We start from the raw sequence: 24,676 nt of genomic DNA on the forward strand, positions 1-24,676 counted from the left end.
TACTATGACACTGATCACCAAATTCATTCCTTGTAGCCAAGGATGATCATTTAGCTTGCTATTGTATGCCATACCTCCCAGTCTGAGAGGTCTGAAGAGTGGCCGACCCTAGTATGTATTAAGGCTGATAGCCATAAGCTCATTGTTAGTACATAAATGGTTAATTATCTCTTAACTATGATACTGATCTCCAAATTCATACTTTATAACTAAGAATGACCATTTAGTTTGGTGTCTTATAACATACCTCCCAGTCGGAGAGGTCTGAAGAATGGGCTGACCCTAGATTTTTATAATGATTCTGGAGTCTGTGGTGCACCCCCCCCCCCCTCTTTTCTGTGCAGTGAGGGATAAGTAACTCTATCCTCCGCACACTTTCTGTTTTTGGCAGAGTTACGCAGTCTCTGCCCTGTCTAAAGAACCTTACTTAAGTTTTCTCCCATTTATATGTAAATAGGTTCTTCTGGCCTTTACACGAGAAATATTATTGTGTTCTCCTGTATATTCTTTATTATCTATAAACAATATGTCCCTATAATATTATTATGATTCCCTAGATTGCCTGAAGATTGTTTAGAATAATACTTTTACTAAAATATATATTACTGCAAATGCTCTATGTTGATATCCAACTATCCTTATACTGGCAGCTAAGGGTTCTTCTGGCACAACATATTTACCACTTTCCTGTATCTGATGGTGGCTGTTGCTGACTCAGATTCATTTTGGTGCCCTCCTTGTACTTTATATTTTTTTATTGTATCCAGAATCCAAAGCTTACCTCTACTTCATACATACTGATACTGGACTTTTTAATATTAGCTCTATTACCATGTCCTCACTGGTTCCTTAGAGTTTCTGGTCCCAGGAACGGACCTGTGTGTTTGGAGGACACTGCAAACCTATTATAAAAAAAAGAGGTGCCTGGCTTAACATGTCACGTTGGGCTCTTATCTGTTGTTGTCTATATAAGATGTTTCGCTTTGTTTTCCTTTTTTTAGGACATAAGTAAATGTTACCTGCTTGATCTGATTTTCTGTATATGCTATTTTCACCTCAACAAAAATAAAAAGTTTAAAAAAAAAAAAAAATGGCGTCCCTTGAATTCCTATTGGCTGATTTGAGCCTTCAAATTCAAATCAGCCAATCGGATGAGAGCTACTTTAATTCTATTGGCTGATTTGAATAGCCAATAGAATAAGAGCTACTGTAATTCTATTGGCTATTCTAAACAGCCAATACAATTACAGTAGCTCTTATTCTATTGGCTATTCAAATCAGCCAATAGAATTACAGTAGCTCTCATCCGATTGGCTGATTTGAATTTGAAGGCTCAAATCAACCAATAGGAATTCAAGGAACACCATTTTTAATCACGTACCTTGAATTCCTATTCAATGTACGGCGGAGATCGCATGAAGAGGATCCTCCACGCTCCATGGCTCCGCGGTCTTCAGTTCCAGCGTCGCCGATCTTCAGTTCCAGCATCGTCGGTCTTCAGTTCCAGAGTGGACGGTCTTCAGCTCCGCGGTCATCGGTCTTCAACTGCTCCGCTCCGCGCTGGCTGGTTCCTGGAAGAAGAAGAGGTCGCCGCTTGGAAGAAGACTTCTCTGCCTGGAACAGGACCTTCTCCGCCGGTCTTCAGGACAGATAAGAACCACTTGGGGACCCGTTGCTCAGTGTGCCTAGAGGGATATGGCTGCACCTCACTGACGAGGCCCACAATAGGCCGAAACGTACGTCTGGGGTTTTGCTGTTTCTCTTGTTCAGAGAGGGATTGCCTGGTATTTCGGGGCTGGACTGTACTGTGAAGTCAGGATCAGACTGATATGCTACAGGAAAGTTTTTCTCTGTGAAAGGCACATATTGAGCAAAAAGAGGCTGCTTCTAGGGTGGTAACTAGCCATAGAACAAGCTATTATGCTATTGTTCGTTCCCAGGTTGAGCGCTTCTCTCTTTTTATTTATGCAAATTATGACACTTAGGGAAGTCTCCCTAAGTGTGATGCGGGAATCCAGACGTGGACCCGTTGCTCAGTGTGCCTAGAGGGATATGGCTGCACCTCACTGACGAGGCCCACAATAGGCCGAAACGTACGTCTGGGGTTTTGCTGTTTCTCTTGTTCAGAGAGGGATTGCCTGGTATTTCGGGGCTGGACTGTACTGTGAAGTCAGGATCAGACTGATATGCTACAGGAAAGTTTTTCTCTGTGAAAGGCACATATTGAGCAAAAAGAGGCTGCTTCTAGGGTGGTAACTAGCCATAGAACAAGCTATTATGCTATTGTTCGTTCCCAGGTTGAGCGCTTCTCTCTTTTTATTTATGCAAATTATGACACTTAGGGAAGTCTCCCTAAGTGTGATGCGGGAATCCAGACGTGGACCCGTTGCTCAGTGTGCCTAGAGGGATATGGCTGCACCTCACTGACGAGGCCCACAATAGGCCGAAACGTACGTCTGGGGTTTTGCTGTTTCTCTTGTTCAGAGAGGGATTGCCTGGTATTTCGGGGCTGGACTGTACTGTGAAGTCAGGATCAGACTGATATGCTACAGGAAAGTTTTTCTCTGTGAAAGGCACATATTGAGCAAAAAGAGGCTGCTTCTAGGGTGGTAACTAGCCATAGAACAAGCTATTATGCTATTGTTCGTTCCCAGGTTGAGCGCTTCTCTCTTTTTATTTAAGAACCACTTGGGGGTTAGACTTTTTTTAAGGGGGGATCGGGTGGGTTTTAGAGTAGGGGTGTGTGGGTGGTGGGTTGTAATGGGGGGGTTGTTCTTTTTTTACAGGTAAAAGAGCTGATTACTTTGGGACAATGCCCCGCAAAAGGACCTTTTAAGGGCTGGTAATAGAGCTGATTACTTTTGTAATTTAGTTTAGGGTAGGGAAATTTTATTATTTTGGGGGGCTTTTTTTATTTTATTAGGGGCCTTAGATTAGGTGTAATTAGCTTAAAATTCTTGTAATCTTTTTTTTATTTTTAGTAATTTAGTGTTTTGTTTTTTTTGTAATATAGTTTAGTGTATTTAATTGTATTTTAGTTGAGATAATTGTAGTTTATTTAATTAATTTATTGATAGTGTAGTGTTAGGTGTAATGGTAACTTAGGTTAGGATTTACTTTACAGGTAATTTTGTAATTATTTTAACTAGGTAGCTATTAAATAGTTATTAACTATTTAATAGCTTTTGTACCAAGTTAAAATAAATACAAAGTTACCTGTAAAATAAAAATAAACCCTAGGCTAGCTACAATGTAATTATTAATTATATTTTAGCTATCTTACGCTAGATTTAGAGTTTTGTCGGTAAAGACCCGCGTAGCTAATGCTGCTTTTATTCCCAGCGCACCCTTTAAACAACGCTGGTATTGAGAGTTGTCTGAGTGGCTGTGTTAGGCTCAGAAAAGGGAGCTTTGAGCATAATTTAGCTCCACTTCAACCCTCAATACCAGCGTTGCTTACGGTAGCGGTAAGCTGGCAAAACGTGCTCGTGCACGATATCCCCATAGGAAACAATGGGGCAGTTTGGGCTGAAAAAAAAAAACACCTGCAAAAAAGCAGCGTTCAGCTCCTAACGCAGCCCCATTGTTTCCTATGTGGAAACACGCTCTAAGTCTACACCTAACACCCTAACATGTCTAAACACCCCTAACCTTACACTTATTAACCCCTAATCTGCCGCCCCCACTATCGCTGACACCTGCATTTTATTATTAACCCCTAATCTGCCGACTGGACACCGCCACCACCTACATTATCCCTATGAACCCCTAATCTGCTGTCCCTAACATCGCCGAACCCTACATTATATTTATTAACCCTTAATCTGCCCCCCCATGTCGCCGCAACCTAACTACAAGTATTAACCCCTAATCTGCCGACCGGACCTCGCTGCCACTATAATAAATGTATTAACCCCTAAACCGCTGCACTCCCGCCTCGCAAACACTATAATAAATGTTATTAACCCCTAATCTGCCCTCCCTAACATCACTGCCACCTACCTATAATTATTAACCCCTAATCTCCCGCCCGCAACGTCGCCGCTACTATAATAAAGTTATTAACCCCTAAACCTAGCTAAAATAATTACAAAATTACATGTAAAATAAATCCTAACCTAAGTTACAATTAACACTACACTATCATTAAATTAATTAAATAAATTACCTACAATTAGCTAAACTAAAATACAATTAAATAAACTAATCTATAATACAAAAAAAAAAACATTAAATTACAAAATATAAAATATTACAAGAATTTTAATCTAATTACACCTAATCTAAGCCCCCTAATAAAATAAAAAAGCCCCCCAAAATAAAAAAAATTCCTACCCTATTCTAAATTACAAAAGTAATCAGCTCTATTACCAGCCCTTAAAATGGCTTTTTGCGGGGCATTGTCCCAAAGTAATCAGCTCTTTTACCTGTAAAAGAAAATACAATACCCCCCCCAACATTACAACCCACCACCCACATACCCCTATTCTAACCCACCCAACCCCCCTTAAAAAAACCTATCACTAACCCCCTGAAGATCTCCCTACCTTGAGTCGTCTTCACTCAGCCGAGCCGAAGTCTTCATCCAATCCGGGCGATGTGGTCCTCCATCCGGTAGAAGTCTTGATCCAAGCGGCACGGAATAGGTCCTCCATCTGGGCGAAGTCTTGATCCAAGCGGCAAAGAAGAGGTCTTCCATCTGGGTGATGTCTTCTTCCAAGTGGCATCTTCTATCTTCTGTTTTCCCGATCCATCTTCATCCCGCCGACGCGGAACATCCTCCTTCCCCGACGGACTAACGACGAATGAAGGTTCCTTTAAGGGACGTCATCCAAGATGTCGTCCCTCGAATTCCAATTGGCTGATAGGATTCTATCAGCGAATCGGAATTAAGGTAGGAAAAATCTTATTGGCTGATTCAATCAGCCAATCAGATTGAGCTTGTATTCTATTGGCTGATCAGAACAGTCAATAGAATGCGAGCTCAATCTGATTGGCTGATTGGATCAGCCAATCGGATTGAACTTCAATCTGATTGGGTGACTGAATCAGCCAATCAGATTTTTCCTACCTTAATTCCAATCGGAATTCGAGGGACGCCATCTTGGATGACGTCCCTTAAAGGAACCTTCATTCGTCGTTAGTCCGTCGGGGAAGGAGGATGTTTCGCATCGGAAGGATGAAGATGGATCCGGAAGACAGAAGATAGAAGATGCCGCTTGTTAGAAGACATTGCCCAAATGGAAGACCTCTTCTTTGCCGCTTGGATCAAGACTTCGCCCGGATGGAGGACCACATCACCCGGATTGGATGAAGACTTCGGCTCGGCTGAGTGAAGACAACTCAAGGTAGGGAGATCTTCAGGGGGTTAGTGATTTTTTTAAGGGGGGTTTGGGTGGGTTAGAATAGGGGTATGTGGGTGGTGGGTTGTAATGTTGGGGGGTTGTATTTTTTTTTACAGGTAAAAGAACGGATTACTTTGGGGCAATGCCCTGCAAAAAGCCCTTTTAAGGGCTGGTAATAGAGCTGATTACTTTTGTAATTTAGTTTAGGGTAGGGAATTTTTTTATTTTGGGTGGCTGTTTTATTTTATTAGGGGGCTTAGATTAGGTGTAATTAGATTAAAATTCTTGTAATATTTTTTTATTTTTTGTAATTTAGTGTTTGTTTGTTTTTGTAATATAGTTTAGTTTATTTAATTGTATTTTAGTTTAGCTAATTGTAGGTAATTTATTTAATTAATTTATTATTTATAGATATATTATTGATAGTGTAGTGTTAGGTGTATTTGTATCTTAGGTTAGGATTTATTTTACATGTAATTTTGTAATTATTTTAACTAGGTAGCTATTAAATAGTTAATAACTATTTAATAGCTATTGTACCTAGTTAAAATAAAAACAAAGTTGCCTGTAAAATAAATATAAATCCTAAAATAGATACATATATATATATACATATAATAATAGGAATATTATTTCGTTTAATTTAAATTATATTTATGTTAGGTGGGTGTTAGGGTTAGACTTAGGTTTAGGGGTTAATAACTTTGTTATAGTAGCAGCGACGTTGCGGTCGGGAGATTAGGGGTTAAACATTTTTATTATAGTGGCGGCGATGTGGGGAGGCCTCGGTTTAGGAGTACATAGGTAGTTTATGGGTGTTAGTGTACTTTATAGCACAGTAGTTAAGAGCTTTATATTCCAGCGTTAGCCCATAAAGCTCTTAACTACTGACTTTTTTTGGCGGTAGGAGTCTTGTCGGTAGAGGGTGCACAGCTCACTTCTTCCAAGACTCCAAATACCGGCGTTAGGCAGATCCCATAGAAAAGATAGGATAAGGGGATCTGCGGTAGCCTGGAGTCGTGGTAAGGAAGTGAGCGTTAGACCCTTTCCTGGCTGATTCTAAATACCAGCGGGCGGCCAAAAGCAGCGTTAGGACCCCTTAACGCTGCTTTTGACGGCTAACGCAGAACTCTAAATCTAGCTGTTTGGGTTTATTTTATAGGTAAGTATTTAGTTTTAAATAGGAATAATTTAGTTAATAATATTAATATTATTTAGATTTATTGCAATAATAATTAAGATAGGGGGTGTTAGGGTTAGACTTAGGTTTAGGGTTTAATATATTTAAAATAGGTGGTGGCTGGTGTAGGGGATCATATTAGGGGTTAATATATTTAAAATAGGTGGCGGCTGTGTTGGGGGGTCAGATTAGGGGGTAATATATTTAATATAGGTGGCGGCGGTGTAGGGGGATCATATTAGGGGTTAATATATTTAAAATAGGTGGTGGCGGTGTAGGGGGATCATATTAGGGGTTAAAATATTTAAAATAGGTGGCGGCTGTGTAGGGGGATCATATTAGGGGTTAATATATTTAAAATAGGTGGTGGCAGTGTAGGGGGGTCAGATTAGGGGGTAATATATTTAATATAGGTGGCGGCGGTGTAGTGCAATTATATTAGCGGTTAATATATTTAAAATAGGTGGCGGCGGTGTAGGGGATCATATTAGGGGTTAATATATTTAATATAGGTGGCAGCGGTGTAGGGGGGTCAGATTAGGGGGTAATACATTTAATGTAGGTGGCGGCGTGGTCCGGGAGCGGCGGTTTAGGGGTTAAGCACTTTATTAGGGATTGCGGTGGTAGATTGCGGTTGACAGGTTGATAGACATTGCGCATGCGTTAGGTGTTAGGTTTTATTTTGCATGCAGTTTAGGGAGTTACGGGGCTCCAATACTCAGCGTAAGGCTTACTACGCCTGCATTTCGTGGCGAGGTGAAAATGGAGTAAGATTTCTCCATTTTCGCCACGTAAGTCCTTACGCTGTATATTGGATACCAAACTACGTGGCTTTTATATGTCAGTCTATGGGCCAAAAAACTATGGCCGAAGGGTGAAATATATGAGCGTAACTTCTATGTTACGCCGTATATAGGATACCAAACCAGTGCAATATTTGGCGTCCCCGGCTTTTGCGGGCGACGCTGCATATCGGATCAGGCCCATGATGTGCAACTAATACCTAACGGCTAGATTACGAGTTTTGCGTTATGAGTGAAAAAGCCTCATAACGCTTCTTTTTCACTATTGCTGGTATTACGAGTCTTGCAGGAACAGCTGTACCACACACTTTTTTGGCCGTAATACAACGTAACTACCGCACCTTTCAAAAAGTCCTTTTTCAATGGGACTTCCATAGCGCCGGTATTACGAGTTTTGCCTGGGAGGCCAAAAAGTGAGCGGTACAGCCAATACCGTCAAAATTCGTACCGCCATCTACAGTCAGTAGTTATGAGTTTTACATTACAAATAATCTGTAGCATAAAACTCATAACTAAAGTGTTACAAAGTACACTAACACCCATAAACTACCTATTAACCCCTAAACCAAGGCCCTCCCACATCACAAACACTAAAATAAAATTATTAACCCTAATCTGCTGCTCCGGACATCGCCACCACTATAATAAACATATTAACCCCTAAATCGCCGCAACCCCGCATCGCAAACACTAGTTAAATATTATTAACTCCTAATCTGCCGTCCCTAACATCACCGCCGCCACTATACTAAAGTTATTAACCCCTAAACCTAACCCTAAGTCTAACCCTAACACCCCTAATTTTAATATAATTAAAATAAATCTGAAAAAAAATTACTATCATTAACTAAATAATTCATATTTAAAACTAAATACTTACCTGTAAAATAAACTCTAAGCTAGCTACAATATAACTAATTACACAAAATAAAAAAAATTATCAAATATTTTAATTAATTACACATAATCTAATAGCCCTATCAAAATAAAAAAGCCCCCACAAAATAAAAAAAACCCTAGTCTACACTAAACTGCCAATGGCCCTTTATAGGGCCTTTTGCGGGGCATTGCCCCAAATTAATCAGCTCTTTTACCTGTAAAAAAAATACAAACAACCCCCAACAGTAAAACCCACCACCCACACAACCAAACCCCCAAATAAAATCCTATCTAAAAAACCTAAGCTCCCCATTGCCCTGAAAAGGGCATTTGGATGGGCATTGGCCTTAAAAGGGCATTTAGCTCTTTTTCTTTGCCCAAACACTAAGCTAAAAATAAAACCCACCCAATAAACCCTTAAAAAACCTAACACTAACCCCCCAAGATACACTTACAGTTTTTGAAGACCGGACATCCATCCTCAACAAAGCCAGGAGAAGTCTTCATCCAAGCGGCAAGAAGTCGTCCTCCAGACGGGCAGAAGTCTTCATCCAGACATCATCTTCTATCTTCATTCTTCCGACGTGGAGCGGCTCCATCTTCAAGACATCCGGCACGGAGCATCTGTCATGATTTCAGCTACAGACTATACCTTTAAATCATGATCTCCGCCCTATCCTTGCCCTATTTAAGTTACAACCTTACTTCACAGCTTTGCTTGATTATTGCAGTCTGTGGGTTGTCTGTTTTCTTTCACTCACTGTTCTCTGCAAGCTAAATTAAGCTATTACCTAAGTTCTATTACAGTGATTTGGGGACCTTGTTTTTGCCTCTCATATTATTCTGCAATTTATCTAATCTGGTTACTAATAATCTACTTGAGGATTTTATCTCAACACCTTTAGTAAACTGGAACTTTTGTTTACTTCAACTTTAACCGGAACGTCTCTTCTATCCACTACACCTTGGTGACGTCATCCATGCAGCCTTCATCCTGTACGCGCAGCGCGCCAGCTTCACCTCAAACGCTGAGTACTCAGCACGGACCAACACAGACAATCTCTTACTAAAACCGGTAAATATTCTCAGTCCAATATTTGGATAAGGTATGTACATATCAATTACAAAAAGCATGCTGTTAATGAGATCTCCAACAAAGGCCATAAAAGTACACTCTCCACCTCGTATTTAATTTTGCGTTCACAACGCATTACTCCTCATTCATTTTTCCTGTTATTACGCTACTACAAATCAACATTTATTACGATCTCAATTTTCACATTACTACTGACCACAACTACAAATTGTTATCTGAAAGATATCCAAGTATTTTGTCTTTATTGTGACTTGCTCATTTACTTCAGTTATTTTTGTCTTCATTACTGTTTAATATTACTTATCATTCTAATTTGGTTTGAGTCTCTCTGACTGTTAGGTTAACAGTTCAGTGAATAAAAACAATCACTTTTTCCTATAGAAACTTTTGCTTTCTTTCAGGATCTCTTTAACAAGACATGTTAACAGAGAGAAAATGAAAGCATACATACATAAATATAGTGATAAATTACTAAAACTTAAACTTGATAACAGTAACTATCACAGAATAATCAAGCCTAAAAAAAAGATTAAATATTCATTTGCACTTAATTCCAGATTGATCATGGATCTCCTAGAAATGTCCAATCAAATCACTTCACTGAATCAAAAGGTGGAATTATTAGCCCAAGGATTAACAGAAATAAAAAATGAGAATAGTACTTTAAAACAAATTCTTAATGAATTTATTTCTCAAAAATCCACTGAAATACCTGAGCCTCATGTTAATCCCCCCATACCATTCAGTGGTGATCGCACTAAATTTCGCGAATTTAAAAATGCTTGTATGTTGCTCTTTACTTTGAAACCTAGAACCTACCGTACTGACAAAATTAAAGTTTACACTGCCATATCATATCTGTCAGGAGAACCTCGAGTATGGGCTGATAGGTTCTTAGAAAGTGAAGATCCCCTACTAAACTCATTAGAAATTTTTTTCCTTACTATGGCAGTACTGTATGATGACATCAATAAACAACAGACTGCAGAACAGAGGTTAAGATCCCTCAAGCAAGGGAAAAGAGCAGTAGAGGATTACATAGCTGATTTTCAGCTATGGGCCACTGATTCACAGTGGAACTCAGTCAGTTTAAAAAATCAATTCCGTTTGGGTCTATCCGAACACCTGAAAGATGAACTTTCAAGGGTGGACTATCCAGAGACACTGGAAGCTCTTATTAAATTGAGTATTGCTATAGATAGGAGATATCGTGAAAGAAAGAGTGAAAGACATCAATTTGAAGGCACTCTTAAGAAACCTTATCATACCTACTCAGAGAAATCTACTACCAATCCTGTTCCAATGGAAATAGGGACAATACGCGGTCCACTTACCCAAGATGAGAAACAAAGAAGACGACTTGCCAACCTATGTTTATATTGTGCCAATAAGGAGCATGATGTTGCAAGTTGTCCAATCCTTCTACGTCAAAAGAAGGGTAAGTTGAATAAAGATTATAAATTTGAAACACTTTTAAAACCAACTCTCCTTGTACTAAATTTGTCTTTACAGTGGGATCTTCAACAACTGCAGAACGAGGCAATCGTTGATTCAGGAGCTGATGGTTTATTCATAGATGAATCTATTGTGAATTTAAATAAAATACCAATTGTGCAGAAAAACTCTCCTCTTTTCATAAGAGTTATAGATGGTACACAAATATTAAAGGGTCCTATCACTCACCACACAATACCACTATTGACAATCACCCCTGACGGTCATAAAGAATTTTTAACTTTTGATGTAATCCCTAGGTCAATACACCCGATAATTCTAGGTTACCCCTGGTTGCAGAAACATAACCCATCTATTGACTGGTCACAAAATCATATAACATTCACTTCACAATACTGTCTTGACACCTGCTATCCCTATCTGACAATAGGACATATATCATCAGTCCTACCTGAGGATTACATAGAGTTTAGTGATGTGTTTAACCTAAAACATGCTGAAACACTACCTCCTCATAGGCATTTCGATTGCCCAATTGATATTAAACCTGGGATAGAAATACCATCAGGAAGGATTTTCCCTCTCTCTCAGAAAGAACTAAAACATCTGAGAGAATATTTAGATGAAAATCTTAAAAAAGCTTTTATCACCCCTTCATCTTCTCCCATAGCTTCCGCTTTTTTCTTTGTGACAAACAAAGACGGAACACTCCGACCAATCATAGATTATCGAGCATTAAATGCTGTCACCATTAAAAATCGATATCCCCTACCACTCATCACAGAAATTATTGAACGTCTTCATGGAGCAACCATTTTTACTAAGCTTGATCTTAAAGGAGCTTACAATCTAATTAGAATGAAATCTGGGGATGAGTGGAAAACAGCATTTAAAACCAGATATGGATTGTTCCAATATAACGTTATGCCATTTGGTTTAACAAATGCTCCGGCAACATTCCAATTCTTTATTAATGAGATCTTTAAAGAATTGATGGATGTCTGTGTTATTGTGTATCTGGATGATATTCTTATATATTCAAAGAATTTAACAGATCACAAAAAGCATGTTAGATGGGTTTTAGCTACCCTGAGAGACCATCATTTATATGCTAAGATGGAGAAATGTCATTTTCACAAAGACACCATCAAATTCCTTGGGTATATCATCTCACCCAAAGGTATACAAATGGATCAAGAAAAACTAACTGCTATAGCTAATTGGCCTACACCTACCTCTGTAAAATCATTGCAGAGGTTCTTGGGTTTTACCAATTTTTATAGAAAGTTCATTAATCACTTCTCTTCTATTGTTCAACCTCTGACCCAACTAACTGGGAAACAGAAATATATATGGGATTCTAAAACAGAACAAGCTTTTCAACAACTTAAAAAAGAATTTACTACAGCACCTGTTCTAAGGTTACCAGATCTTGACTTACCCTATACATTGGAGGTTGACGCCTCAAATGTGGGAATAGGAGCTATACTCTCACAACCTGGACGGGAGGATTCTTTTCAACATCCTGTTGCTTACTTCTCTCGTAGATTATCACCAGCAGAAAGAAACTATTCTGTTGGGGATAAGCAATTGCTGGCTATGAAATCGGCTATGGAACATTGGAGACATCTACTTGAAGGTACCACTCACCCATTCCAAGTGTTCACTGACCACAAGAATCTCCAATATCTTAAAAAGAATAAAACATTATCATCCAGACAAGTTCGATGGGCTTTATTCCTTGATCGATTCAATTTCACACTCTCCCATATTCCTGGAACTAAAAATATTAAAGCTGATGCCCTTTCAAGATCTTTCGAAGCAGCTGAAGATTCTGATAATCTAACTCATGTAATTCCTCTCTCTAAAATAATCGGATCTACAACCTTAGTGTCATCTGATTTATATCAAGCACAACAATCAGATTTAGAAATACCTCCTATCTGTAATCCTGACTCTGAGTCCGGACTTTTTAAGTACAAAGAAAGAATTTATGTACCATTCTCTTTAAGAGAACAGATCATTCAGCAACATCATAATACTCCATTAGCGGGACATCCTGGTATTGAAAAAACAAATGAACTAATCAATAGAAACTACTGGTGGCCACATATGAAGTTGACTATTCAAGATTACATTTCTAATTGTCAAATCTGCGCAACTAAAAAGAAAGAGCATCACAAACCTTATGGATTGTTATGTCCATTACCTATACCACAGAAACCTTGGGATATCATATCCTTAGATTTCATTGTGGATTTGCCACAATCTCATGGCCATAACACAATAATGGTAGTTGTGGATCATCTTACAAGATTGGCACATTTTATTCCCTTAAAGAAGACACCTTCTGCCATCACGACTGCTACCGTTTTTAATAACCACATCGTACGGTTACATGGATTACCATCATCGATCATATCAGATCGCGGAAGCCAATTTACCTCTAAATTCTGGAGATATCTATGTCAAACCTTGCAAATAACACTTAGGTTCACAACCGCATTTCACCCACAATCTAACGGCCTCACTGAACGTCTGAACCAAATTTTGGAGCAATATCTCAGATGTTTTATATCAACACAGCAGAATGATTGGTATACTTTGTTACCTAGCGCTGAATTCGCTTATAACAATTCTACCAATTCGTCAACGAAGATAACCCCATTTTATGCCACATATGGTTATCATCCCAGATCTTACCCCAACACTCTAACTTGTACACAGTCACCTTCTGTTTCTTCATACACTGACGCATTAAAGACGGTCATGACTGCACTACAAAATCACCTGAGCGATGCTAAAAAGTCACAGAAACTGTATTACAATAAAAAGAGAACACCTGCACCGTTGTATAACGTTAATGATTTAGTCTGGTTGTCCACAAAGAACATAAAATTACCAGTTCCTTCCAAGAAATTAGCTGATCAGTTTATTGGTCCATTTCCTATTAAGAAGGTTATTAATGAGAACGCAGTGACTTTGAAACTGCCACCAACCATGCATGTTCATCCCTCCTTCCATGTTTCGCTTTTGAAACCTTACAGGGGACAAGGAATTCCTAACCCTGTTTTTCCTGTTCTGGATCCCTTGGATTACGAAGTGGATGTCATATTGGACTCCAGACGTCACAGAGGAACACTGGAGTACCTTGTTCACTGGAAAGGGTATGATGACAGTGAGAACTCTTGTATTCCGATCCGTGATATGAATGCACCTGCCTTGTTAAAGGATTTTCACTCAGCTTTCCCTCTGAAACCTGGACCTCAATCCTGTGAGTGGGGTCCTTGAGAAGGGGGATCTGTCATGATTTCAGCTACAGACTATACCTTTAAATCATGATCTCCGCCCTATCCTTGCCCTATTTAAGTTACAACCTTACTTCACAGCTTTGCTTGATTATTGCAGTCTGTGGGTTTTCTGTTTTCTTTCACTCACTGTTCTCTGCAAGCTAAATTAAGCTATTACCTAAGTTCTATTACAGTGATTTGGGGACCTTGTTTTTGCCTCTCATATTATTCTGCAATTTATCTAATCTGGTTACTAATAATCTACTTGAGGATTTTATCTCAACACCTTTAGTAAACTGGAACTTTTGTTTACTTCAACTTTAACCGGAACGTCTCTTCTATCCACTACACCTTGGTGACGTCATCCACGCAGCCTTCATCCTGTACGCGCAGCGCGCCAGCTTCACCTCAAACGCTGAGTACTCAGCACGGACCAACACAGACAATCTCTTACTAAAACCGGTAAATATTCTCAGTCCAATATTCAGATAAGGTATGTACATATCAATTACAAAAAGCATGCTGTTAATGAGATCTCCAACAAAGGCCATAAAAGTACACTCTCCACCTCGTATTTAATTTTGCGTTCACAACGCATTACTCCTCATTCATTTTTCCTGTTATTACGCTACTACAAATCAACATTTATTACGATCTCAATTTTCACATTACTACTGACCACAACTACAAATTGTTATCTGAAAGATATCCAAGTATTTTGTCTTTATTGTGACTTGCTCATTTACTTCAGTTATTTTTGTCTTCATTACTGTTTAATATTACTTATCATTCTAATTTGGTTTGAGTCTCTCTGACTGTTAGGTTAACAGTTCAGTGAATAAAAACAATCACTTTTTCCTATAGAAACTTTTGCTTTCTTTCAGGATCTCTTTAACAAGACATGTTAACAGAGAGAAAATGAAAGCATACATACATAAATATAGTGATAAATTACTAAAACTTGATAACAGTAACTATCACAGCATCCTCTTCTGTTGATGGCTACTGAAGAATTAAGTTTCCTTTATGGGACGTCATTCAAGATGGCGTCCCTTGAATTCTGATTGGCTGATAGAATTCTATCAGCCAATCGGTATTAAAGGTGAAAAAAATCCTATTAGCTGATTCAATTCTATTGGCTGATTGGAACAGCCAACAGAATGCAATCTCTATGCTATTGGCTGATTGGATAAGCAAATAGGATTGAAGCTCAATCCTATTGGCTGATTACATCAGTCAATAGGATTTTTTCACCTTTAATTCCATTTGGCTGATAGAATTCTATCAGCCAATCGGAATTCAAGGGACACCATCTTGAATGATGGGGCTGGGGCTGAGAAACGCGTTGCATTTGAAACCATTGCTTTCTTATAGATTTTTAAATTTGTTTTAATATTGTTTTTAATAAAGTAATTTTTATAATACAAGCATTGGTTCACCTTCATCTATAGCAACTGACTTTCCATAGCACCATCCGGAAGAGCAGGTTCCTCCTGATTTGGCCTATCTACATCTGGAGAGGGTTAGCTGGTACACCCCAAGTTACTAGCCTGCATCTACTAGTATATAAGTGTACTAGTGGCCAAATGTGAGTACCCACTTGGCTTCTGAAATATTTTAATTTGGCTCTGCATATTGATACACACATGAGGTGCCCCTCTTGTCTCCTATCTTACAACAGAGGGGCGCCTCATGTGTATATCACCATATTGGGTATAGAGCATAAAGATGTTCAAGCAAAATCAGTACTCACATTTGGTACAAGTACACATATGTACTAGTAGAAGCAGGCTGGTGGCTCAGGTTATACCAGCTATCCCCCTCCCGGCTCCAGGTGTTCAGCAGGTGGTGCAAATGTAGTCCAACCCACTATGCAGGAGGGTGACTCCAGGTGTTCAGGTTCAATGTGGTGATGGTTTGATCACTCAAAAAAGGTGCTTCCACTATGCTTGTAAATCAAACAACTTTATTTATTAATATCTATGCAACGCATTTTTTTTAGCCTTAGCATCGGTCGTTTCCTCAGGCATAAAGCAGCTTAATGCAAACACACTATTTAAAATGAACTGTAACTAATTGGCAAATTGGACATGCCTACAATGGGTGTGTGTACACACTGGAGTCCATAATTAGTCAATTAGTAACCAACAGCAACAATCAGCTGTGTAAGTAACACATAAAACCTATACTTACATTATAATCAGGATAACAGTCTCTATATACAGCTTAAAGGTATTCCTTATAATCATTATTCCCACCATACAATGTTATAAAGCACAAATAAAAGTTCCTAAATAAACATACAAATAAACTTGATGTCTGTGTCCCATCCGGCATATGATACATATTCATTTGCAATAGATTCATCCTAATTCATCAAATTATATCTTGTAACCCCAATTGATTATTGATCCGCTCTGAGACACATGCAAAATAGTAAATAAATATTAAAAGCTCTTATACCAAACCTTATAGAGATAATCTCTTATAGCTTAGGGTCGAATTTCCAATACTATAATTTAGAGATCATTTACAATGATCTCTTGATGTCAATTACGCACTGTTTTTTTAGAAATCACAAAATGTAACACTGTTGTGATCTCATTTGCAATCTGAAGCACTTAGTACATGTTTCAATGCAAAGGTCCAATGCCTCCATGATTAAGGTACGTGGAACCAATGACACGCCTCCATTCTAAATGATGAGCTACCATCGTCATGCCTACAATGGATACATACAGTGATTTATCAGAATTCACAATCACCTAATCATGTGTATGCAGCTATTAATCTATGTGGCGGGTGTGACTGTTGGGATCCTAGTCATCTGCCATATGAAATGTGTTATAGTATTAACAGTGTATGGGAATTAGCTGCGGTGACTAGAATAGTGAATAATAGTGAACAAAATACCTGTAACTAGAATGGAGGGGGCGGAGCCAACTGCCGAAGTGGCTGGACATGTTCAAGTGCAACTCCTGGCTCTAAATACTAATACTAGGGGTTTAAAACTATAAAAGATCTACTGGAGGATCTAGAATGACACATGTGTGAGTGCTTCAATGACCTATGCCAGATAGTACAAGCAGAGGCCAGAGAGACAAAGTCTAGTACTAGGGAGCTCGAGGAAGGAGGGAATCCACAGAGTGTTACTCACGTTTTGTATAATCAAGCACCTACCGACCCATCAATAGGATTCTCTGCTGAATCACTCAGAGATACTGCGACCTTGCTGAGCCCTAGCCGCTACTTCTATTCTACCTTATCCATGAGGAAGGAATGCAAGCCGGCTGGTCGACTACCTCCACAACCTACTAGCACATTGCCTTTTGCACACAGGTTTGGGAGCACGGAGAATATGGTAGCTTTGAGGGAAATGTCAACACAGAACATCATAGCTCTCTCCATAAGTCTCTCACCCTCGGATGTCACCTGGACGATGTTGAAGGCATTAATGATCAATACTAACAGGATCTGGAATGATGAACTCGCTTCACTGATTCCCCCTATGAACCCTTTCGAAGTCCCGAGTTGGCTAACAGGGTACATTTACCTCTGACTTTGAGCTGCCTTATTGGGCACGGACCTGGTCATGTTTATGGTAGCCTCCTTGAAGCAATACTTTAATCTTTGCTACTTTACTTATTTGTTGTTATTCATCCTCTGTTTTCTCCCATTTGTTTTCTTTTTATGACTGTGCATTATGAACCAGAGCATGTCCTAGCTAATATATATCTTTGTTTTTGTTTTTTTTTAAGAAGCATGTTGCTTAAAACTAAAGCAGGATATGCTCATAATTAGTGATGTCACAAACTGTTCGCCGGAGAACATTTCCCGGCGATCTTAGCTTGTTTGCATTCGCCGCGGCAGGCGAACATATGCAATGTTCGTTCCGCCCCCTATTCGTCATCATTGAGGAAACTTTGACCCTGTATCTCACAGTCTGCAGACACATTTCAGCCAATCAGTAGCAGACACTCCCTCACAGACCCTCCCAGCTCCTGGGCAGCAGCCATTTTAGATTCATTATGATCCTGCATTCTTAGTGAGAGGAGGTTTAGTGCTGCTGCTGCTGATTTTATAGGGAAATAGATAGCTAGGCTAGTGTATTTAGTGTCCACTACAGTCCTGAAGGACTCATCTAATCTCTGCTGTAAGGACAGCACCCCAAAAAGCCCTTTTTAGGGCTAGAACTTCAGCCCAAAAAGCCCTTTATAGTGCTAGAACTTCAGTCGTTTTTTTGGGGGGGGGTTTTTGTAATTTTATTTGCATTTGCCTGCCTGTCAGCCTGTGTGTGAGGCTCACAGCATATACTGTGATTAGTGCCACCACTGATATCTGCTTAACATTAGTGTAAATTATAAAAAAAAACAACTTTTATATCATTTTGCTAGTGTAATCTAATTTCATTTTCTATCAGGCCTGTGTGTCAGGCCCACATCATATACTGTGATTAATTCTTCAGTGCCACCACTGATATCTGGTTAACATTAGTGTAAATTAAAAAAAAAAAAAACTTTTACATCATTTTGCTAGTGTAATCTAATTTCATTTTCCATCAGGCCTGTGGTCAGGCCCACATCATATACTGTGATTAATAGCTCTGTTTTCCACCACTTATACCTGGTGTAACATTAGTGTAAATTTAAAAAAAAAAAACTTTTACATCAGTCTTCTAGTGTTATTTAATTTTAGTTGCCAGGCCAGCCTGCCACTAGTGCCAGCCTGTGTGTCAGGCTGCCAGCATATACTGTGCCTACTTCCATCCTCAGTGCCACCACTCCTATCTGGTGTAACATTAGTTTAAATTTTGTAAAAAAAAAAACTTTTACGTCAGTCTTCTAGTGTTATTTAATATTAGTTGCTAGGCCAGCCTGCCACTAGTGCCAGCCTGTGTGTCAGGCTGCCAGCATATACTGTGCCTACTTCCATCCTCAGTGCCACCACTCCTATCTGTTGTAACATTAGTGTAACAATCAGTCTGCTAGTGTTATTTAATTGCAGTTGCCTGTCTGCCAGCGTGTGTGCCAGGCCCACTTTCCATCTAGTGCCACGAATCATATTTGTTATAACAGTAGTGTAAATATTTAAAATAAACACTTTTTTGACTGTGAATCATCAGTCTGCTAGTGCCATTGAATTGCAGTTGCCTGCCTGCCAGCGTGTGTGCCAGGCCCACTTGCCAACTAGTGCCACCAATCATATTTGTTATAACAGTATTGTAAATATTTAAAATAAAAACTGTTTTACTGTGAATCATCAGTCTGCTAGTGCAATTGAATTGCAGTTGCCTGCCTGCCAGCGTGTGTGCCATGCCCACTTGCCAACTAGTGCCACCAATCATATTAGTTATAACAGTATTGTAAATATTAAAAAAAAAACTTTTTTGACTGTGAAACATCAGTCAGCTAGTGTAATCTAATTTCAGTTGCTTGCCTCCCAGCGTGTGTGCCAGGCCCACTTGCCAACTAGTGCCACCAATCATATTTGTTATAACAGTAGTGTAAATGTTTTAAAAAAAAAACATTTTTGACTGTGAAACATCAGTCTTCTAGTGTAATCTAATTGAAGTTGCCTGTCTGCCAGCGTGTGTGCCAGGCCCACTTGCCAACTAGTGCCACCAATCATATTTGTTATAACAGTATTGTAAATATTTAAAATAAAAACTTTTTTGACTGTGAATCATCAGTCTGCTAGTGCAATTGAATTGCAGTTGCCAGCCTGCCAGCGTGTGTGCCAGGCCCACTTGCCAACTAGTGCCACCAATCATGTTTGTTATAACAGTATTGTAAATATTTTAAAAAAAAACTTTTTTGACTGTGAAACATCAGTCAGCTAGTGTAATCTAATTGCAGTTGCCTGCCTCCCAGCGTGTGTGCCAGGCCCACTTGCCAATTAGTGCCACTAATCATATTTGTTATAACAGTATTGTAAATATTTAAAAAAAAAACTTTTTTGACTGTGAAACATCAGTCTGCTAGTGTAATCTAATTGAAGTTGCCTGCCTGCCAGCGTGTGTGCCAGGCCCACTTGCCAATTAGTGCCACCAATCATATTTGTTATAACAGTATTGTAAATATTTTTTTAAAAAAACTTTTTTGACTGTGAAACATCAGTCAGCTAGTGTAATCTAATTGCAGCTGCCTGCCTCCCAGCGTGTGTGCCAGGCCCACTTGCCAACTAGTGCCACCAATCATATTTGTTATAACAGTAGTGTATATATTTAAAAAAAAACTTTTTTGACTGTGAAACATCAGTCTGCTAGTGTAATCTAATTGAAGTTGCCTTCCTGCCAGCATGTGTGCCAGGCCCACTTGCCAACTAGTGCCACCAATCATATTTGTTATAACAGTAGTGTAAATATTTAATAAAAAAACGTTTTTGACTGTGAAACATCAGTCTGCTATTGTAATCTAATTGAAGTTGCCTGCCTGCCAGCGTGTGTGCCAAGCTCCATTTGCCAAGTTAGTGGCACCACTCATATTTGTTGTAACATTAGTGTAAATATTTCAAACAAAAACTTTTTTGACTGTGAAACATCAGTCTGCTAGTGTAATCTAATTGAAGTTGCCTGCCTGCCTGCCAGCGTGTGTGCCAGGCCCACTTGCCAATTAGTGCCACCAATCATATTTGTTATAACAGTATTGTAAATATTTTTTAAAAAAACTTTTTTGACTGTGAAACATCAGTCAGCTAGTGTAATCTAATTGCAGCTGCCTGCCTCCCAGCGTGTGTGCCAGGCCCACTTGCCAACTAGTGCCACCAATCATATTTGTTAAAACAGTAGTGTATATATTTAAAAAAAAACTTTTTTGACTGTGAAACATCAGTCAGCTAGTGCAATCTAATTGCAGTTGCCTGCCTGCCAGCGTGTGTGCCAGTCCCACTTGCCAACTAGTGCCACCACTCATATTTGTTATAACAGTAGTGTCAATATTTAATAAAAAAACTTTTTTGACTGTGAAACATCAGTCTACTATTGTAATCTAATTGAAGTTGCCTGCCTGCCAGCGTGTGTGCCAGGCCCACTTGCCAAGTTAGTGGCACCACTCATATTTGTTGTAACAGTACTTTTAATATTTAAAAAATAAACATTTTTGACTTTGAAACATCAGTCTGCTTTTTTGTGTCAGGCTCACAGCGTATACTGTGCCCACTTGCCCAGTGCCACCACTCATATCTTGTTTAATAGTAGTGTAAGTGTATATTTAAAAAAAAAAAAAACTTTTTGGATTGTGAAACATCAGTCTGCTTTTTTGGGTCCGGCTCACAGCGTATACTGTGCCCATTTGCCCAGTGCCACCACTTATATCTTGTTTAATATTAGTTTAAATGTACATTAAAAAAAAAAAAAACTTTTTGGATTGTGAAACATCAGTCTGCTTTTTTGTGTCAGGCTCACAGCGTATACTGTGCCCACTTGCCCAGTGCCACCACTCATAATTTGTTTAATAGTAGTGTAAGTGTACATTTTAAAAAAAATGACAGGCAGAGGCAGGCCACCCCGCAGGTGCCGTCGTGGTCATGGGGCTGTGATTCCCTTAGACCCTACAACTATGCACAGTGTTCAGAGGCCACGTGACATGGATGCGATAGTTCTGAGGAGGACCGAGTTGAATGGCTAACACAGGACACCCAATCTTCTACAGCTTCCGCTCCTAACCTTGATGCACCATCCACCTCCAGCTTAGCTTCGGGCACCTCTCAAGTGACCAGTGCCACTTGCCCGCCTGCCGCCACCACTAACACTAGCACCACAGCCGCTTCACTTGATCTGTCAGAGGAGTTATTGACACATCAGTTGGAAGAAATGAGTGATGTGCAACCATCATTGACAGAGGATGTAGATAACAGTGATATGTCTCAGTCAGGCAGCATTACAGACATGGACTCACGGTGTGATGATGATGATGATGTTGTACCCGCTGCTGCTTCCTTTGTTGATTTGTCAGATACAAGTGAAGCGGTTGATGATGATGTGTCATGTGGGTGCCCGCTAGAAGAGAAGAAGAAGAAGAAGAAGAAGAGGGGGAAAGTTCAGATGGGGAGACAGAGAGGAGGAGGAGGAGGAGGAGGAGGAGATGAGTTGGAAGCAGGGGGAGGTCGTCGCAAGGAGCTAGTGGCACAGTCAGACAGCATGCATCGGCACGTGGGGTCAGCCAGACAGCACGCCAATCAACGCATGCTGTTGCCACCAGGGGCGGAACTATCAGTGGTGCAGAGATCGCAGTTGCGACCGGGCCCGGCAGGTCTAACCCTGGGGGGGGGGGGCCCTCAGCACAACAAAACTTTTTTTCAAACTTTTGACTTTTTTTTTCCCAACAAACATTTTTTTTTCAGTATTTTTTTTCAGTGACTGCGTGCCTGCATAATTGTAATTGTAACAGTTTTAAATCAGAGCGTTGCCGCAGGTTACCATGGCAACGCTCTGAAACATTTGCTGGCTGCTGACTGAGCGGGAAAGAAGGAGGCTGCGACTCTGCGAGGCAGGAGAATCGGGAGATGTCAGATTGTCAGAATGCAGCCAGTAACCCAGAGTACAGGTCAGCTGCTTGTTCTGTTGTGGCAGGGGCGTATCATGGCCTAGGGCCCACACATACTTTTTAAAAGATTAGATGCATTTTTTTATTTTTTAATTTGGAAATTCTTTTGTATATGTTTCAATAGTGGCAGTCTGGGGGAGAGAGCTGTAACAGTTATTTTGACGGGCGGCAGGAGTTAGTGTCAGGAGCGGGAGCATCTCAGTCTGTGGCTTGTGACTGAGAGGATTGCAGAGAGACAGAGTCGGAGCGCACAACAGTAAGGTAAATAGGCTCTGGCTTTTGCTTTAGAAAGCAAACATCAGTACACTATTCCTTATCTAGTTAGCAAGTTTTGAACTTGGTGCCCTCCCTGCCGTTCCAGCAGACAGCACCTCAGTGACCGGCAGGCTCAGCAGTGGATCTCTCCCCCACTTTGCCTTTCCCTGATGTGAGTATGTGAGTTATTTACATCCTGTCAGCTAACGCGCAACACACAGAAGAGAGAGGTAACAAGGGAGGTCATTGCAGTAGAATTAATAAAGTTGTTGTGAAAGTTACGCTGCCTGCCTTTCCTGCTCTCTGTCTGAGTCTGACCAGATAAGACCCCCTCCTCCTCCTGCTGCTGATTTAGGTTCACTGACTGAGCCTTACAGAGTTACAGAACATAACTTCTGCTGTTAGGTGAGACTTCTCAGCATTCTATTAACTTATTTTAACCCTTTGCTACCAGTGGGATATATTTGTAAAAATACAGCACAATTGCCAGTTATTTGTTAATATTATAATCATTTTCCTGTATGTTTTATAGTTCAACCCATGCTCAATATATATATATATTTATTATGTGTGTGTATACACAGTCTCCAAATGGTGCCGTGCCCCTCTTTTTAAAATGTTTCTGACCCAAGAGCGGCTTACAGTGCAGAAGTTTAATATGTCACTATACAAGAAATAGAATACTTGCAAGCCTTGTTGCAAGAGCCACTTGAGGGGATGCTTTCTGAATGTCATTTGCTATTTTACCTGAAAAAGCCTTACAGCCCAGAATGATTGTGCTTAATGTTTAAAAAAATAAAGTAAAAATCCTCATAAAAATGCTTCTATTTCTGGGCTGTGTGTGAGAGTGTGTATGTGTGAATGTGTATGAGAGTGTTTAAAAATGTTTGAGAGTGTGTAAGTGTGTGTGAATGTGTATGAGAGTGTGTAAGTGTGTGTGAATGTGTATAAGAGTGTTTAAGTGTGAGTGTGTATGTGTGTGTGAATGAGTATGTGAGAGTGTGTGAGAGTGTCTAAGTGTGTAAGTGTGTGTGAGAGTGTGTGTGTGAATGTGTATAAGAGTGTTTAAGTATGTGTGAGAGTGTGTATGTATGTGTGAGAGTGTGTGTGTGAATGTGTATGAGAGTGTTTAAGTATGTGTGAGAGTGTGTGAGAGTGTGCGTGAGAGGGTGTAAGTGTGTGTGAGAGGGTGTAAGTGTGTGTGAGAGGGTGTAAGTGTGTGTGAATGTGTATGAGAGTGTGTATGTGTGTGGGGAAATGGTAGTGCCTTTGAGAGAGTGTATAAGGGATAGGGTGGAATAGTGTTTGTGTGTCTGTGAGAGTGTAAGAGTTTGTGAGTGAAAGTGTGTGTCAAACAGAGTCTGTGTGTCCCACTTCTCATCTCCCCAAATTTAAAATTGCTGGTGTGTGTTTGTAACTGTATGTGTGAAAGTGTGTGTATGTGGCACTATCTGTATGTGAGGCAGTCTGTGTATGTCTGACTAAATGTCTGTGTGACAGTGTGTGTAACTGTGTATGTGGCACTATCTGTATGTGAGGCAGTCTGTGTATGTCTGACTAAATGTCTGTGTGACAGTGTGTGTAACTGTGTATGTGGCACTATCTGTATGTGAGGCAGTCTGTGTATGTCTGACTAAATGTCTGTGTGACAGTGTGTGTAACTGTGTATATGGCACTATCTGTATGTGAGGCAGTCTGTGTATGTCTGACTAAATGTCTGTGTGACAGTGTGTGTAACTGTGTATGTGGCACTATCTGTATGTGAGGCAGTCTGTGTAACATGTGCTTGTGTGTATGTACGAGTTACTGTCAGCATGTCTGTGTAGTGTG

The sequence above is a fragment of the Bombina bombina genome, chromosome 2 (genome assembly GCF_027579735.1).
Source record: "Bombina bombina isolate aBomBom1 chromosome 2, aBomBom1.pri, whole genome shotgun sequence".
NCBI classification, from domain to species: Eukaryota; Metazoa; Chordata; class Amphibia; order Anura; family Bombinatoridae; genus Bombina; species Bombina bombina.